This window comes from Esox lucius, chromosome 16 (genome assembly GCF_011004845.1).
Source record: "Esox lucius isolate fEsoLuc1 chromosome 16, fEsoLuc1.pri, whole genome shotgun sequence".
Taxonomy (NCBI): Eukaryota; Metazoa; Chordata; class Actinopteri; order Esociformes; family Esocidae; genus Esox; species Esox lucius.
In genome coordinates, this window is record NC_047584.1 from 14,751,419 (window position 1) to 14,766,234 (window position 14,816).

A 14,816-nucleotide genomic window follows, 5' to 3' on the forward strand; every position below is an offset into this window, starting at 1 on the left:
AACATGGCATATTGTACAAACATAAATAAAATCACCCAATCATACAAAAACGACCAAACCACTGAAATTATGGAAAACACATATTCAAATATACTTTGATTGAGCTCACAAGCACCCAAGCAGCCAACATTGCGAGTGCGATGAGGTCATTTCATTAATTTGTTTACTAAACCCCAAACCAGACGGTGCTGGTCAACTGCACTACCCTCAGCAAATTCCTAGCACTAATCCTAGAGCAGGATTTGAACCCTGGTCTCCCAATGACGAAGGAGTGATTGTCCCATTCAGGGATCTGTTGTGTTTTATTTTTTAACAAAACTGCGAAGTACGCATCTGAAACATACCAAATAATATATCACTTCCAATGTTATGTAAAGTAATTGTATACGTTAAACACATTGTGATATTCAACAACTTTAATTCTAATACTTCTTGAAATGCTTGAACATAAATTTGGTGGTTAAAAATATTATTTAAAAAACACATTGGAAATTCATCCGGAAACCTATAAACATGGAACTGTGTTAACCTCATTTCTCATTGACCTACAACACAGACATTCTACAATATGTTGTAATATTCCAAAGACAGATCTTCCTGAGAGAAAGCAACCAACTGTTTAGATGCCTCATCATGTCTTTGAAATTGCTCTTGGTTGATTTTATCAGGGCCCTTAGTTACAATATCTTTGAAACAACCCTTGAGTCCTCCAAACACTGTTTCATGTTTTCAAGGGGTTTACTCCACTCAGTTGTCCTGTACACTGAAATTAATGTCACCCTCAAGGAAATCAGTTAAAGCAATTTCTAGAATTATATTACAAATTGTGTCAACCTCTTTTCCATTCCCTTCGCTCTGAAATGTTTAATCCTCGATCAAGAGGACAGTTGTACACTAAGAGGGTCATACATATCGAGCAGGATAGCCATACTGAAAAAGAATAATAAATGCAACTCCAATCCAAAAAACTCAACTTTGATTTTAAATTAAAAAACAAAATGTCAGGCAAGACATAGATATTTCAGAAATAGACAACACTCACGCTCAATATTAAAATGTATGTACACATCTTTATGAAGGCAAATGGTTATTGTTGCTGGTAGCAAAACAACTGACCAAGTTTTGCGCCGCCCTGAGTAAAAACAGACCAGCCTCCATTCTCTTATCCATTCGCATATTTTCTGGATGACCCAACTGGCAGCGCATATCAAAAACAGTCACGTCCGCAGCCTCTCCCACACTCAAGGAGAGGTGGTTTATTTAAAAGGGAGACACACCTAATTTTGCTGTTAATTAAAAAGTCTGTTATTTCAGTACTTTGATAGGTACAATAATCAAAACAAATAGTTATTATAAACATGCATGGCAATTTTGATAAATGTTCCTTCAATCAGCCCCGCTCCCTGCAACTGGACTCTGGACTTTCTAACCGACAGACCCAAGTCTGTCCGGTTACACAACTTCACCTCCTCCACCCTGATACTGAACACTGGTGTTCCACAAGGCTGCGTGCTGAACCCCCTCCTGTACTCCCTCTTCACCCACGACTGCGTTCCTGTACACAGCTCCATCACCATCGTCAAGTTTGGAGACGACACCACGGTGGTATGAATAGTGACCACGACGAGTCAGCCTACAGGGAAGAGGTCATGCACCTGGTGGTATGGTGCACTGACACCAACACAAAGCCCTCAACACAAAGAAAACCAAGGAACTCATTGTGAATTACAGGGAAAAAAATCTGCAGCCACGCCCCAGTCATCATCGATGGTACTGAGGTGGGGCATCTGTCCAGCTTCAAATTCCTGGGTGTCCACAACCACGAGGACTTCTCCTGGTCCCTCAACACCTCAGCTCTGGTCAAAGAGGAGCAGCAGCCCCTGTACTTTTTAAGAAGGCTGAAGAAAGCATGTCTGTCCTCCAAGATCCTTGTGAACTTTTACCACTGCACTATCGAGAGCATTCTGACAAAGTGCTCTACAGTGTGGTTTACCAGCTGCTCCATAGCCAACCAGAAGGCCCTGCAACGGGTGGTAAATACCGCCCAGCACATCACTGACGCCCAGCTTGCTGCCGTTGCAGACCTCCAACGCAAGCTCTATCATCAGAGACCCTTCACACCCATGCCACAAACTGTTTACCCTCCTACCATCAGGCAGGCGGTACAGGTCTCTTCAGTCCTCTACCTGTAACTTTGTGACCCATAACTGTCCACCATCTTCATACCTGAAGAGACAATTAAACCATTAATCTCAATTTTCCTATGTTTATTAGCAGTTTAGGGGTTCATATCTTACTGGGCCATTAAGATGATACTTAACATATCACGTTACATATAAACCTTACTAAGATTAGATGTCAAGTTTACAGGCACTTTAAAGTGCCAAAAATATCCCTGTTATTTGCCTGCTCCCCAATGCAGTGCAAAATCCAGTAGCAGTGTGTAGGCAGTTCCTAGATGGCGAAGGCATGGATGCCATTGACTGGCCCTCACATTCCCCAGATCTGAATCCAATTACAAACCTCTGGGATCTTATGTATCGGTACATCCAACACCACCAAATAGCTGCACCGACTGTCCAGGAACTCACTGATGCCCTGATCCAGGTCTGGGAAGAGATCCTCAGGACACCATCCACGTCTCATCAGGAGCAGGCCCAGATGTTGTCGATGGGGTGAATACAGGCACGTGGGGGCCATACACACCACTGAGTCACATTATGAGTTGCCTTGATGAAATTCACACAAGTTGGAACAGCATGTAATTTCAATTGTTTACTGTGATTTTTCGATATGAGTTTGACTCTAGCCCTCAATCGGTTGGTGATTTGGTTTCCATTTATGTTGTTTTCATTTTATTCTCAATGAATTACACAATGTCCAGTAAATATTTTGATCTTACAGTGGACATAAAAAGTCTACACACCCTTGTTAAAATGCCATGTTTTTGTGATGTAAAAGAATGAGACAAAGATAAATCATGTCAGAACTTTTTCCACATAATGTCACCTATAAGGTGAACAATTCAATTGAAAAACAAACTGAAATCTTCGAGGGGGAAAATGAAAAATAAAGAAATTATCTGGTTGCATAAGTGTGCACACCCCCTTATAACTGGGGACGTGACATTCAGGTTCAAAATAAGTCATTACACACCTGTCATCATTTAAATAGACTCTGATTAATCACAAATAAAGTTCAGCTGTTCTTGTAGCATGTTCCTGATATTTTCTTAGTTGCATCTCAGAGCAAAAGCCATGGTCTGCAGAGATCTTCCAAAGCATCAGAGGGATCTCATTGTTGAAAGATATCAGTCAGGAGAAGGGTACAAAATAATTTCCAAAGCATTAGATATACTATGGAACAAAGTGAAGAGAGTCATCAACAAGTGGAGAAAATGTGGCACAACAGAGACATTACCAAGAACTGGACGTCCCTCCAAAATTGATGAAAAGACGAGACAAAAACTGGTTAGGGAGGCTTCCAAGAGGCCTACAGCAACATTGAGGGAACTGCAGGAATTTCTGGCAATTACTGGCTTCGTGCTACATGTGACAACAGTGTCCCGTATTCTTCTTTTGAATAGGCTATGGGGTAGGGTGACAAAGAAAAACATCCAAGCCCGGTTGAAGTTTGCCAAAATGAACATCAAGTCCCTAAAAGTATGTGGGAAATAGTGTTATTGTCTGATGAAACCAAGGTTGAACTTTTTGGCCATAATTCCAAAAGGTATGTTTGGCGCAAAAACAACACTGCACATCACCAAAAGAACACCATACCCATAGTGAAGCATGGTGGCAGCAACATGCTTTGGGGCTGTTTTTCTTCAGCTGGAACCGGGGCCTTGGTCAGGGTGGAGGGACTTATGAACAGTTCCAAATACCAGGCAATTTTGGCACAAAAACTTCAGGAAGATGAAGAGGAAGTTCACCTTTAAGCATGACAACAACCCAAAGCACACATCTAAATCCACAAAAGCATGGCTTCACCAGAAGAAGATTAACGTTTTGGAATGGCCCAGCCAGAGCCCAGACCTGAATCCAATTGAACATCTGTGGGGTGATCTGAAGAGGGCTGTGCATAGGAGATGTCCTCGCAAAAAGACAGATTTGGAGCACTTTTGCAAAGAAGTGTGGACAAATATTACCACGTCGAGATGTGCCATGCTAATAGACTCCTATCCAAAAAGACTGAGTGCTGTAATAAAATCAATAGGTGCTTCAACAAAGTATTAGTTTAAGGGTGTGCACACTTATGCAACCAGGTTATTGTGAGTTTATTTATTTATTTTCTCAAAGATTTCAGTTTGTTTTTCAGTTGAATTGTTCACGTTATAGGTAACATTAAAACGTTCTGACATGATTTATCTTTGTCTCATTCTTTTACATCACAAGAGCCTGGCATTTTTCACAAAACCACTGTATATTTCCTTCATCAAGACCCAATGTGTGATTTAATTGTTCACGGAATTTTTTGGAGTAGTGTATTTTAGTTGTTCTCTTGACAATAATAAGATAATGTAGTAACAATGACAAACTCTTCAAACCAAAACTAGACAAAACAGCTCAATAGGCAGCAGAATACTGTGACATTTTATTTTATCTCACAAATATTTTGCCCTATCCAGATGTGGGTCAGATGTGGGTTTCTTGAAATCCACCAACAACTCTGAGCTGTAATCTATAATTCAGTAACATTGTAAGCTCTGGGGAAGGAGTTTTCATGGAGGAAAGGTCTTATGATACTACTGACATGTTTCTACTAGAGCATGAGTGATTCAAATGGTGCTCCACTAGGCACTAGTTAGTGACGAGGAAGCTGAGGTGTCTAACACTGCTTCCAAAATGAAGAATATGAACCCCTTTGACTGAGCTTTTGTCAAAAGGTATGAGGGATTTAATGGTCAGTATAATAACCTTCAAATGTACAGTACAGTTCCTTAAGGGAATTTGACCATAAGGAGAAGTCTTATAAGCAGTGTTGTCAAATGATCCATTTTAAAATGTACAGTGGTTACCAGGATTATTCACATTTTAAGAATGTATGTTCAAATTGGGCCTTAAAAATTATTTTTACATATTTTTTTAAAAGCAGGGCATTACGTTAAAAACATGCCGTATTTAATTGTAAACTAGGGAAAATGGTTGACTTGGAAATAAATGCAATCCTGCCTATTTTCAAGTTGGTCCACTAGACCAGTTTTCACAGCTCTACTATGTTAGCCCCCTCAAATTAACCAGTAGTCTAAATCCCCTCAAATTAATCAACCAATCTAAATACAATCTTGCTGGTCTCAATTCCCATAGTTCTACTCTCACCTTCAATTGTCTCTTGATCAAGGCACAAAAGTACAATAATTGTGGTTAGGCAACTGTATAAAACAGATCAGCCTCTCTTATCTGGAGAACTGCTGGGTTTACATGCACTTGATCCAACCCTGAATCTAATTAGTCTGATGTCTATCATTTTTTTATAAGCAAGGATCCTATTTGTTGATGAAGTCTTGTCTCACTGTCTTTTTCTTACGAGAAACAACACACTTGTGTATTGGCACACAACACGTAGTTCATGAGAACTTGGAACAGCAAATCCTGTGTAGTGATGTGTACTAATGCACTGTTAAGCAGGATTCACAGAAGAACAGTGGTTAATCAAAGTGGAATGATAATTTACAACATGAATGCCTACACTGACAACAAATGAGCACAACTAAATATTCTTATAATAAGCTATATCAAGCTTGAGCTACCTTCAAAATTCTGTCACCTTTTAAACACTGCAAGTGGTTATTGTATTTCTCAATCTATATCGTGATTCAATATCTTGTTCTCACAGGCCTAACAAACATATCATGATCAGATGAATGCACTTTCAATATATTTCAAGAATGTTTTGAAACTGTTTTGAAGTCATGGCAATAAAACCTAGTATGCAACATTTATGGGTTATGTTCAGGTGAAACAAAAGTGTGTCTGTAGATGCTCTACAGATTAATACTGACTAGCAGTAAGATTGTAACTTTTTATTGACCCTAACCCCATACAATAACTTTAACCTTTATCCTAACCCAAACTTTAACCCTTACTCTAAACTTTATTCTAAACCTAAACCTAATCTTAGCAAGTGGTTCCTTAAAGCAATACTATCAAAAAATGTTTAGCAAACTATTTATAAAACATCTACTGATGGAAAGAGGTAGTCTCAAAATAAAGGCTAACAGTATTTTCATTTAAATCAATTAACACTATATTTTATCAATTAAAATTAGATTTTTAAATGTACAGATATAGTGTATTTTTGTATTGATATAGACAGAATATATCTAACACACAAGTTACAATCCAATCCATAAATTAGCTCCAATTCTGTTCAGTGTTTCTGTTATATCAGGATTACAGGTTGGTATGGCAATGGCAATCTGGTTACCATCCAAGCCTAATAAACACTGCATTTGTGGCTTAATTTCTCTATGGGCCCCATCACCATGCTGGCAGGCACCAAGCTGGTGGTGTGGAACTCAACCACAGAACCAAACGCTGCAAGAGGATTAGTCAATCACACACTGATAGAGTGCGGAGGTCATGAAAGGCAGCCAAAATGCCCTTTCCGGAAAAACTCCCAACAGTGGAAATGTACTATGAATCTGTCATCCTTGCCCCTCCATTCATCCAATGATTTTGTTCCTGGCATGTTTCAACCCCAAGGTGACTGCTGGTATAAATTGATTTTATTACAGAGGAGGCGGCAACACAACATGTATTTTACTTTCAGTTCAGATGCTCATATATTCCACATCTATGGTGCCAGTTGACGAAATAAGACATTAAAAACATCATGCAAAAACACAAAAGCCATACAATGAAATGTAAATCAAATGTGAAAATATTGGCTGCATAAGTGTGTTTCTATAATTTGTACTTTATTTTCAACTCCTGTCAAGCTAAGCTATTTCTTTTTATCAGACAATCTGCTAACTTTTTAAGTGGAAAAAGATACCAGCTCTACTGTTTTCATTGTTTCTGTGTGAAGTTGTGGATTAGTGTAAAACCCGAGAGAATCTGCTGAAATGTGGATGGGATGTTACACTTCTTTTCAATTTCAAAGGGAAAGTGTAACAAAGTTTTTTTTTAAAGCCTACAAATTGCATTGTTGGTTGGGTAATTGGTCCAACACCTAAAACAATGAGACAATTTCCAGCCATTTACTTCAAAACAACTGTTACCATACCTACCTACACACAGGATATGAGATCTGACACCAAGGTCATGTGAGTACTTTCTGTCTGCTTACTTGGAATTTGAAAATAGATTAAATTTGAAAATAGATTTAAAAGAGTTACTTTATTTAACTGACTGCATTGTTTAAGAAGCCAAGATTTTGCTACACCCACCACATCTGCTGTAATGTTTATGTGACTAATACAATTTTATAAAAACATTTCCACGTTTTTCTGTAAGCAGAGCATACAGTGCTGAATCCTTATTGATAGTGCCACTGCTTCCCAGACTGACTATGTGCACATCCTGCTCCAGATCCGATTAAAGGCTGAAGGGGATGAACCTGTTTACTAGCCTGATTAATCACACTAAAATGTTTAATGACACCAGATGGATAGAGCAGTCCAGTTATGAGCTTTCAATGGTTTGTACCAGATTTGTAAAAAAATATGCCCTACAGTGCATTTGAGTGAAGCACTACCATCTTTGTGGTTTTATTCATTTAAACCCCAGGCTTAAGATGTTGCTGTTGTCCTGTTTCAGGGATTACTGGGTATGTCAATTTGTAAAAGTAGTTTCTGGTATTATCTGTCATCATAGCTACAAAAGGAAGTGAGCATGAGAAACAATTATTAAATGCTAGTTTGAATATCATTCAAATGGATCACAACTGTTGTGCTTTTACATTAAACTGTCCCACCCAACAGAAATGGAAACTATCTGTAATAACACAAGATTGGGTAACAGATAAAAACAAAAATCTGTCTTTCAGTTTGTATAGGAAAAACTATTTAAAATGCTCATTTCGGGTGCAATAAATGTGCACCCGAAATGAGCATTTTAAAGCCAAATATACAGTACAGGCTAGCGCCCTAAGGTGAGAACGGGGTACAAAAATCTGAGAGGTTTTGGTTCAGGTTATTTTGGAAGTACAGTACAAAGAAACTGATGTGGATCTTGCCTCTGTGTTTAAGGAGTGCCCTAGGAGCAGCAACAAGAAGGAAATGCCTTAGTGCTAAGAGGCAGCCAGATCCTCTATGCCTCCCACTAACCTATTACATTTTATAGTACTACCTGGTACTGCGGTCTTAAAAAGGTCATGTAATCAAAGGCAAATGCTGATGGAGAACCATAACACAAGCCTCATTGTGCACATTGACAGATTTTGTCTTGGAGCTCTGACAGCATTTGAGTTTGTCACTGAAAGACTCTCAGTCTCAAGGATACTAAGATTGATTTGCATAAAAGTCCATCTATCTGTCTGCATGCCAATATGTATTGCATGATTCCTTAAATTGATGTGGAAAAATGCTATTTTCATGTAATTCAATCCTCTTGAAAGCTTTAAATATAAACATTTCGTAGTACATTTGTACAAGAGATTAAGTTAAAAGGAATGTCAAGAATGTATGTACTCAACAAGAACAATGCATTAATCATGTAAAGAGGAGATAAGAGGGACAACAGTTTTTTTGTGAGTAACAAAGACAGATTCAGGGGGTATGTTCCACCTGTCATTTGAGGCTTTCAATCCAAAGTGTCATTTGGCATCTCATTACATAGTCAGTATCACCAAGAAGTATGCAGATTGGAAAGGAAACATTGGAATGCAAGGGAAATTCACCCGCAAATCTCACCGAAAATAAGAAAAATAATCCTATTTAAATACAAATAAAGAGATTTGTGCTCTATTTTATACAGTTTTTAAATCCCTATGGAGATGGGTATTCAAAAATGTTGAACAAAATAAAATGGAAGCTACAGGGGAAGGTCTGCCTGATGCTATTAAAGATGCAAACAAATTGTGTTTAATGTTACAAGTTAGATTTTTATCATACAAAATGTGTGACACAACCGTTTTATGCAGTAGTACACAAAAAACGAAAGACCCGTTTTGGCTTGAGAGCACCACTTTTAACAACTGGCAGTGGGTAGGTATAATCAGAAGCATCAGCTCTTTGACTTCATTTTAATGTCAGTGTATTCCTATATACAGTACATTATGAATAGCAGGTGTTTTATTAGTGTTCTATTCCAGTTTTGCAGGAGTGTCTTCTTCCTTAGCAACCGTAAACGGGGATCCTAATAAATGCTAATATTAACAAAAAATCTACAAGTCTACACAGTGATTCTATGTGCAATTTGTGTAGATTAAAACCATTCAATACTAGAACATAATTCACTTAATCGCAAGCTATTGAACAACACGGAAGTAACAAAACAGAATGACCCAGTCCAACCTCTAATAAGAGGATAATATCCACGTGCTGGACAGGCGAACACAGCTGCGCTGACCGATGCCAGCCGTGCCAGGGTGCCCTCTATGTTGTCATTCATGCTGTAACTAACCAGCTGAACCCTTGCTTCAGCACCAACATACACAGGGAGACTGAGGAGAGGCCAGTTCTCAATGTGGGAGCCGCTTATCTGTGATCACATGCACATTCATTCACACAATGAACTCTTTTTAAAGATGTCACTCAACAATAGAGCTCTGAGGGAAGAAAAATAAAAATCGATCCTTCTTGGACAGAGAGTTTGGAATTAAGCAGCTGACCTGAGAGCAACATCAGGAAGTAGGCTGAGAATAGGAGGAAGAGAGAAATGAATTTCATTGGAAGGTAAATGCTGGCACCTGATTACAATTTCAGATGTCACACTGAACACACATCCTCAAACGCATTGTTGTTGGCACCATGTTGGCATTGATCTCATACCAATGTGTCTCTGTAGATTGATTCGAGATATTTGGAAAGAATACAATACAGTATCAACCTTTTATACTCCGTGTCACCCACTGGTAAAGTAAGAGGCTCTCTCATGCCTGGGCTGACTAAATAAATAAAGGACTGGTCCATACATTATTCAAAATTAACTTTAGTAAAAAAGTGAGAATCTGAAGCCTAGGCTGACATCTCTTCTGGCCTACACATACATCTGAATCCATCACAGAGTCTACTGTAGACATTATGTTGGGCATTGGATAGCTGCATAGTGTGGCTCCATGGTCCAAGTACAGTTATTTATCTAGAAATTACCATTTGAATAAACAGCTCAGCAAACAGATTTATAGAGATATTGTTCAAATTGCCAAGGGACTGACATTATGAAGGGGAAACGCAAGCATTTGCGATAAGGCCTATATCATGCGGTACCGGCTAGGCAGGGCTTTATGCACACGATTAACATTATCCCAGATGTCCCACGAATGCAGATGGGTAAAAGCAAACAAATAAAACAGAGGACTGCAATGAGGATTGGTACGTATTTGCAGAGTCCACCTGATTGGCTGTAAATTAGGGTTGATGCCAAATGGTGACATGATTTGTATATCAACAGAGGCCTTGTGGTCCCTTCATGCAGGGTCCAACTTTTTTTTCTCGGGCTCTTTTGGGGCAGTTGCTCTAAAATCTACTGACCTGGACTGTATTTTTACTGGGCCGAACTGAATATGTATATTTTTTAAACTCATAATTGTATTTTACAGATATTTAGTATGTAAATACATCATCAGAATATTGATTTATACCACAGATGTGCATGTGATATGAGACATGAGAGCTGATACAAGCAATTGCTGTTTACATACATATGATGCAATGCACATCATCACTTTTGAATAAATCAAAATAATCTAAAAATTAGATACTAAGTATCATTATCGTTTTGCATGAAGATGCTTGCTTATTTGATGTGACATAAAAGCATGAAAATAAAAAAACAGAGTTAATATATTTATGGTAAAGGTTAGGGTTATGGCATTTGGTTTGCCTCATACAATACCATTTGGGTCTTGGTCTAGAATGCACTATTATTGGTCAAAACAAACAAGCCATCAAATATTATTGGCCAAAAAGACAACACCGGTACTCTACCACACCGAGGGGGGAGAAGTGCCACAGATGCATTTTAATGCGAGAACAAGTGAAAATCGAAGCGGGACTAGTGACAAAGATGAAATGCAAACGTTTTAATACTATACTATGCATTTTAATGGGCAAATTGAGTACTGGCCTGACATTTGGTCTTACTGGCCCCGGGCCAGTGGGCCATCGTGAACTGTGCCTTCATGCAATCAAATATTGTTCTAAGAAATAACATTTATACTAATTAATTATTGTACAAAGTAACACTAGACGATGGTCAACCTAAAAATATGGGTCAGTTGGTTATTCTAGCTAACTGTGATTACAAATTTGAGAACCACTCATGACAAGCTCCTTTTCAGACATTATGTTAAGCCAAGGCTATAGCTAAGCAACTTTCTTGACCACCGAGTTATTGTGTATACTGTAGCAGAAACAGGTGGTCAAATGAAAAACCTGGGAGTACATTTCTTCCATTATGACTACAGTACAACAAACGCACGTAACTCAAACTCATCATATTTGTAACTATAATAAATGGTATATAATTGATTGCACTGTCCAAATTCCAAAGTACCATTCAGTTGCTTTTCCCCTGACTAAAAGATCACTAATTGAACAAGAAAAATCTTCCAGCCCAGATTAGCTGTAAGCTATGTTAGCTTTGGTTAATAGCTTCTGTAATAATAGGTAAAATAGCTAAAATTTGCTAAGTATTTCTGAAGTGTGAAGCAACATAGCCATGCATTTTCTTCCATTCCAGTAACAGGTATATTTTCCCAAGTTATTAGTGTATTGCTTTCATGTTCTCTGTGATTAGATACTGCAGCTTGTTTGTTGTCTCAGATCCAATCTCTCTTTTTCTAGCCCTCTTCCATCATCATGATGACAATGACAGTGACCATATCGTCAATTGCTCTTTGGCGCCATCTAGGCAATACTTGTTGTAGAGTATTTTAAAGAATACATTGAATGATTTCATTTCATTCCTTGAAAGTCGTCCATTAACACTGTATAAGCAAATTATATGCAATTCATGTGCTGGGTGCTTGACCTAACACCCAGAGCTGCCGCTGAAATAGTAGTAGGCTAGGTAATTGAATTCAATATCAAGCTAGGCACCTTGCGAGGACAGTGACCAAAAATGTAGTCGTTTTGATAAAATTTCACACTTAGCATTCACCTGCGTTACACACGTTACTACAGTTTGCAATTAATTACGGCCAATATCAACCCTGCAAGTGAACAAAGTTGTTCAATAATCTCCTCAAGCTAAATCAAGGGCCAAGGGGGCAGCTTTTGTACATTGGAAAAGTACTTAAGATGGCAAACAAAATAAAATTGCACATGGATTTGACTGCGAGTCCCCAGGAGGAAAGTGTCTAAGAAAAGTGCTTAGGAGCTGTGAATTGAGTCACGCCACTGACTGTATTATTCTTCAATAAAGAGATAGCAAGATTAAGGAGTGAACAGAAAGCATAAAACCATTTACAAAGGTTGTGAGAGTTCACTTAGAGCAAAGAAAGTATACAAATAGTAATTCTGACAAATGAAGATAGTTTTAAAATGGAACGCAGTGCGATGAAAGGGGTGGTGTTCAGAAAACTTCACAAGAAGATTTGAAAGACCATCATGTTCACATGTCAAACAGCTAATGGTTGAAACTCAAAATATATCTTGAATGAGTTTAATTGTTTAATACCATGGAAACGAATGACACCCATGCGGGCCCAGCGCACAGGTTTGTGGTGCAACGGTTAGGCCAACTCGTAGCCCAAACTGCGGGAAGACTTGATTGCATCAATGTTGCAAAATTACGTAAAACACTGTAACTTGTGTTCAATAGGTAATGGAGATTGAATACCATTTTGACATTTTGACTGCCATTACTCAAGTCAAAGCAGTTTTTCTAATTGAGCTACGCTGGGAGCAAATCTACCGCGATGGTAGAAATATTATATGTAGTGATATGTAGGCTATGAATTTCTTTCTTTACGATCAAGTTTGTTTAAAAAAAAAAAACAGTAAAGCACTTTAAAGGCAGAAAGCCCACCCACCTATGGTCAGCTAAGTGACTGTCCAGGATCAAATGTTTAAACATAAAAGCGAATCGTTTCTATAACAAAGTTATTTATAATTAGTTAATAACGTTCCTAAGCCATAACGCACCTAGATGATGTAAACGGTTTGACGACGCGAACACTTCTGTTTGGATAAGAGCATACATAAACATGTTAACACATGGGAACACCAAATATACACATATCTCACCTCAAAAAAGTCAAGTAAATAAGTCCCTTGAAGTAAATGCATCAAACGAGCGTAGTTTTATAAGCTCCGGCAATCCAGTTGTACTCCTTTGTGAAACCACAGTCTTAGACGATGGGAAGAGAGCGAGCGAGAGCAAGACTGATGTCAACGCACGAAGGAGGGGCTTGGAGATGGTGTTCGGAGAGTTTCACATTACTTTTAACTAGACTACAGTTTACTGAGGAGAAAAAACGGGAGTCGTAGCAGATCCGACTTTATTTATGGCATTTATGTCTGCGTTTAGCCTACATATTATGATATTATAATATCATATGTCATATCTTTTCACTAACTGGTCGTTTGACTAATATGGGTCGCTCTAAAAATATCTGATTCTAAAAAGTCAAAAGACCATTACTCAACAAAAGATCTAAATTGATCTGCTTGGTGTAAATGTAGCATATCCAAAACTGTGACAGAGAGCAGTTTATTTCGCGTTTATTTAGGGAAATTGCAACATAAAACCATTACATTTTAATTTCAGACAGAATACGTGTGGTTTAACGTGATAATAATGTTTAGTTTTAAATTATGTATAGCAATTAAAGGTAATTGGAAGCTGTCAACGAGGACTAAGAGTAGCAAGCTGTCACCGAGGATTTGTGGGAACACTTAAAACATAAAAAAAAGAAAACAACGGACTCGACAGAATACAACAATTTTTCTGTTGTAGCAAAACATATTTTTATTTTCTCCAAGTCTAAATGCATAACTTCCAGCCAATGCTTAAGCAGCTGAAAGTTTCATTACTAGGCTACCACCAAGTGAATGTGACAGCCTTATAGGAACGACTGTGAAAATGTAAGTACACAGTAAATCCCTCAGGATTCAGGGGCGACTGGTCATTAGGGGCAGGAGGGCACAGCCCCACCTGTTGTAAACAGAAAGAACTGCAACATAATTGTTATTTTTATTTCTCGAAGATTACTTCCTATAATGTCTTATCTATGAATATAGCATTTTCATAAATTGCATATCATTTGTGTTAGGATTTTATTTCATGTTCATTGGTCGCTGCTTCAGACTGCATTCTGCCGATGCGAGTTCGCAGTAGTAGGCCATAGGCTAAGCGTGAATGTGGGGCTAGCCCCTCTCTCACAATGCAATATACATTGTACATGTGAAAATATTAATACGCATGCTCAGAATGTTAGTGTGAACAATGTAGATCACACAAATTTGATGCCAATTGGTGCTGACAGCCAGTAGCCCCACTTCAGCATAATTTTGTATTTCAGACCAGATTGGCTGTCTGTCTGTCTGGTGCCAACATTAGTCGGCAAGAAGAGCGAGGAGGGTAGATTGTCTTAGCTAGCTTGTTAGCTTCACAAACGCCAGATAACTTGAGAAAATGAATTAAGTGGATTTCATACTCGAGCACCAATTTGAAACCCGTAATTTGGAGGAGAAACTTGAAACAAAG

The 14,816-nt window shown here is 38.3% G+C and overlaps 1 protein-coding gene across 1 annotated transcript in view; it reads right to left on the bottom strand.

Moving 5' to 3' along the window:
- Positions 1 to 13,476, bottom strand: part of sh3bp4 (SH3-domain binding protein 4) — a 35,627-nt gene extending 22,151 nt beyond the window's left edge. Inside the window, exon 1 of the mRNA XM_010879957.4 lies at positions 13,355 to 13,476. The gene's annotated coding sequence lies outside the window, so the exon portion shown is untranslated. The remainder of the gene's footprint in view (positions 1 to 13,354) is intronic.
- Between the last annotated feature and the right edge of the window lie 1,340 nt (positions 13,477 to 14,816).